Source organism: Hemicordylus capensis, chromosome 1 (genome assembly GCF_027244095.1).
Source record: "Hemicordylus capensis ecotype Gifberg chromosome 1, rHemCap1.1.pri, whole genome shotgun sequence".
Classification (NCBI taxonomy): domain Eukaryota; kingdom Metazoa; phylum Chordata; class Lepidosauria; order Squamata; family Cordylidae; genus Hemicordylus; species Hemicordylus capensis.
This window is the reverse complement of record NC_069657.1, coordinates 214,080,453-214,085,719: the sequence shown is the minus strand read 5'-3', so window position 1 is coordinate 214,085,719 and position 5,267 is coordinate 214,080,453.

Sequence of the window (5,267 nt, the reverse complement as noted above, 5' to 3'; positions counted from 1 at the left end):
AAGGCACTATGGCAACTCAGTCTGTGTGGTGGGAACTGGGTCTCATGAGCTACAAATCAGAACTCACAAGATCTACTTCAAAGTAGAGCCAGCGTGGTGTAGTGGTTAGAGTGCTGGACTAGTACTGGGGAGACCTGAGTTCAAATCCCCATTCAGCCATGATGCTAGCTGGGTGACTAGCTCCGGGCTCCTTGGAGGAAGAGCGGGATATAAAATGTAAATAATAATAATAATAAAATAATAATAATAGTAAAGTCTACAGCCCATGTTTATCACCATTCTTTCACATTTTCCCATATTCACAACATTATGAGGCTATTCACACAATTGCAGAACATTGGGCTAGCCTCTGCTAGCACGATTTTCTGCAACCATGAGAACCACCGGCCTCGGCTGCAAGCCCGGTGGTTCTTGAGCGGGTAACCCGCTCAAGTAGCCCGCCCCTAAAACCGGGTTTGAACCCGGGTTTTTTTAATCATGAGTAGGCACGGCTCTGCACCATGGTTACTCATGAGTAGACCCCTGGCGGGAGGCTGAAAAGCAGCCTCCCGACTCGGGGGTCTCCCCAGTCTCTCTCGGAAGCTTCCGAGGGCCCCGCAGCCCCTGAACTTCCCAGCCCCTGCCGGCTCCATCATGGAGCCAGCAACTGTGTGGGCAGCCAATCTGAGCACCCAGGGCTCCCACCCTGATCGTCTGTGGGGAGAGTGGGCTTAGCCCGCTCTCCCCACTGAGCTCCCCAAACCGGGTCTCACTGATCGTGAGACCTGGCTCTTTCAGGAGATTCTCTTCAAAAAAAAAAACACCTAGGGACAATGACAATAAAGAACACCATATCCCTTTTGTGATTTGATTTCCATCCAGCTCAGTGGTGTAGTGATGCTGAGGGCAGCCCCAGGGTGGGAATTGAGGCAGCCCCCAACACACTTCCGCTGCTACTGCTTGCTTTGCTGCTCACCTTTGTGGTCCTCACCCACTGGCCACTTGCACCACCACCACTCACCCACTGCTCAAGCACCACCCGCCCATCCTGCTTCCTTTTGCTGACCACAATGCAGTCTGATGACATCACTGTGCTGGAACAAGCACACTGCCCCCTCCCCGTAAGAACAGGTGCCAGTGTGGTGACCTCATTATTTCACATCATGGCCTGGCAAAGGGAAGCAAGGCAGCAGCTGCAAGTAGCTGGCTGGCAGGGGCTGCAAAGCCAGGATGCAGCCCCCCAGACATCAGTGAACCTGTGTGCCTCCGCACCCGGCTCTCTATTTCTACATGCCAGATCCAGCTTCTTCAAACTATCACAGAGACTTACTACAGGAGAGCTTGGTTGCTAGCTCACCAGATCTTGCTAAAGCCATCAGCCAACCTTCTCTCATTGCTTTCCATCAGCCTCCTAATGTACATTAATTACTTGTGAAATCTAAAATAAAACCACTAATCATTAATCCTGGACCACATACATCACTGTGAATCCACCCATATCAGCTTAATAGTCACCTTCAAAAGCAGACCACTTGATAAAACATGTACAGTTATTCACGTCTTATATCAGTACATGTACATCAGTACAGTACCAGCTGTATCCTGCATTTTGATATGGTCTTTATTTTTACTTTTAACGTGAATGCATGTGCAGTCATTAACCCAAAAGCATGTACATGTGTTCAAATATTTGAATGCACATACAATGTAAAGTCTGAATAGAGCTTGAAAGACAGTATACAGAAAGATGTGGCTGTCCCAAATCAATCAAATAGCTTCTAATGATTTCTAATCTGTATTTTTTTAAATTGAAGCTTCCTCTTTTTTCCTCTGTCTTTCATAAAAAGAAAAGAAGAACCCTATTGGATCAGACCAGAGGCCTATCTAGTCCAGCAGCCTCTTTCCCACAGTGGTCTATCAGATGCCTCTGAGAAGTCCAAAAGCAAGAGATTATTCTCCTGCCATTGCGCTTTCCAGCAACTCTTATTGAGGCATATTGCTGCCTCTGAACCTGGAGGTAGCATATAACCCTCATACACTCAGTAAGGTGCCAAAGAGTTCAAAGTTCCCTCTTGAAGTGATGCAAAAATTGGATCAACTAGCAACAGGGCCTTCTCATTCGTCAACTCAACAATATGGAATGTCCTCCCATGGGAGGTGGACTCAGCTGCTTCATTTTCTGACACAGGAAGAAAACACACCTAGCTTTTGAAGCCATGCCTTGATAAAGTGCTGCTGACCAATTTTAATTCTAATTGTTTTACTAGGCCAGTTTAATGGATTTAGTTGTATAATTGTTTTAATATAATAATCTGCTTTGTACCCTCATTCTGAATAGTGGCATATAAACACCGTACAATAAAGAAATTAATACATGTACCTGTGTAGATGTATGTACCTATACCATAAATCCAGGGCAAATGTCTACAAATGCCGCTTCCCGCCTCCGCTCCTGAGCGGTGGGGCAGGGGGCGGGGTTGTGCGCCCGGCCCGAGAAGCAGGCACGCCAGCGCCATCTTGGCCCCCTCCATGTGACCAGTGGCCTCGCTGGTCAGGAGAGGGGGCGGGGGGAGGAACCAGCCCGGCTGCCTCTTCACGGTCAGTCTCTTTGCTGCCGGGCACCCACCCAGGGCACCCACCCACCCTCCCAGTACTCAGTGAGGGATAGCCGGTCGCCTACGGGGGCCAAGTAGGAATTTTTTGGGCCGTGCCAGATTGGCTGAGGGGTGGCCTTTTTTTGCCTACTTCTCACTGAGGCTTAGGAGCTGAACCATTGGTAGCCATCATTATAGATGGACACCGGGTGGCAAGTAAGCACAGGGAAGCGATTGGTCACTTTGCAGGAGAGTGCGGGTGTTGGGTAGGTAGATTCAGGGATCGGTGTTTGGCTGGAGGGCCAGTTGGGTGAGTGGTGGTCAAGGAACAGCCTTTTAGGGCTTTCACGGCCTGTAAGGTTGAGAATGGCCCCCACTTGGGGGGTGGGCACGACTCACCGGCTCAGAGCTTTGATGGCTTGGGTTGGGGGGGTGTCGGACCACCCACCCACCCCTTGGCAGGGGGGACCCCGCGGTGAGAGGAGGTCAGGACTTAGAGCCTGACCAAATCAGGACCCGGCCCTTCGCCCTGGTGTGGGGTGCCCTTCACTAGGAAGGGCCACTACATGAGATGAGTACCCGCACTCTGGTTAATTGGGACCCCGTTGCAAGTGTTGTCACCTCTGTACAATAATAAAAGTGGCCCTTATTTACTCCAACCAAGCATGTCCTGTCTTCATTGGGGGCCTGGGGGTGCAATAAAGGAATGGTTACCACCAGTTCCTAAAGTTCTCCATCTTAAACTAAATGCACACCCATCTCAGCATTGCTTATTTCACTCTAATGTGAGTCATTTCCATGTAATCCCATTTATTATATTGGTTCTGCTGCTCTGTGCTCCTTTTGGAATGTCTTTTGGAATTTAGCTTGGTGGAGAAGTATGCAAAGCAATCCCAAGGTGAACATGCAAATATGGCAGATGATAGGCACTCCCTGATGGGAGAAGTGGGATGACAAAAGCAGATCGGTTTAGGTTAATGAGAAGCTATTTATCTTCTTTTCTACATGTGCGATGAAGGCTCTGTTGAGGGAATTACTGTCTGTCTCAATATAAGCCACTCGGTAAATTTGATAAGCTGAACTGACAATTATTGCCACATAGAGATATTTTCAGGGTCCTTGCACATAACATGAAAGTGGCCCCAGAGAAATGAAATTCAAGGGTGTCTGAGGGTGCAAATAGATGACAACATTAGGACGTATTCCTCAGTACTCACCATGTGCATCAGTGGTCATGTAAACTGCATAACATATACATACAATCTAGTTTTGCACTTTGTTGGACAACAAGTGGGTTAGTGAGGCACATGCAATCCAATAGCATGGCTTCGGGAGACATGGGAGAGCATTAGATGTGTTGAAATCATTGTGTGTGTGCATCCTCAATATCATAGAGATAGCATGCAGAGGGTCCTGCTGTGATCACTGCTTCAGACACCAGGTCCAGCTACAATGTACATACTTTTTGGTGCTTATAGGAACAATTTTAAAACAGAGGACTGAGACTAGTACTCTGCTGATGGAGGAAGTCTGAGGAGAAGCCTACTTCTCACTACTTCTCTGGAAAAGTGAAGGAAACCAAATGTAGGGTCTCAAATAAAGACCATGGCCTTCATTGACCCCTGGCAGGCTGAAAATGTGGAAACAAATGTCTTCTCCAGGATGGCTGAGGAAACATGTGGGCAAATGTACAAAGCAGAGCAATGTCACATGTGCTATAGACTTCAAAAGGGGAGTATTATTATTATTATTATTATTTTTACATTTATATCCCGCTCTTCCTCCAAGGAGCCCAGAGCGGTGTAATACATACTTGAGTTTCTCTTTCACAACAACCCTGTGAAGTAGGTTAGGCTGAGAGAGAAGTGACTGGCCCAGAGTCACCCAGCTAGTTTTCAAGTTTTCAAGAAAATGGAAGCAACATAGGAGCCCCACTCTTGCGATAGTGGGGCATTGTGCTATATGTGAGTGATCGTATTTAACATTGGTGCTCTCAACATTGAAATTCTCTCTCCATATCCCTCTCCCCCCACTCTCTCTTTCTCTCTCTCACACCCCCCCCCCCCGTGCAACATTTTTCTGCAGCTCTTCAGAAGAACTGGTGCTCCACCGGTGATTCTCCCATTGCATCAATGCTTTATTGGATGGGATGTCAGAAACTGAAAGGATGGAGCTCAGAAGTGAGCTTTGTGGCTTTCAAAGTTCTCCCCTGCTTTGTTGGTTTTTCCCCCCTCAAGCACAAGTTTCATATCTGAGCCTACGCTGAGAACATTGCCAACATCTCTAGGCAGCACCATTATTGTTGCCAGTCTGTCCAATATAGGACTGTGCTCTTTGTGTATTATATTAAACTCAATCTCCCCGTTCCTCTAGGTCTTTCTATGAGAGCATCAACACTTCTCAAGTTTGGTTGAAAAACAGTTATAACTTTCTCAAGTTGGAAGAACATAATATGTGAATATAACAAAAACACACTTCTATGACTAATCGTTTTTGTGAATAAATCTTGCAGGAGATATAACATGTCTACAAAATAAGCACTGACACCCACAATTTCACCAATCAAATCAAGTTGACAAGACCTTGAAGACCAGACTGGTTGGAGTGAAGTGGGTCATTTTTAAAGAAAAAGAAAGATGTTGTATGCATACACACACCTACACATCTTATTGAAGGAGACACTTAACACCAATA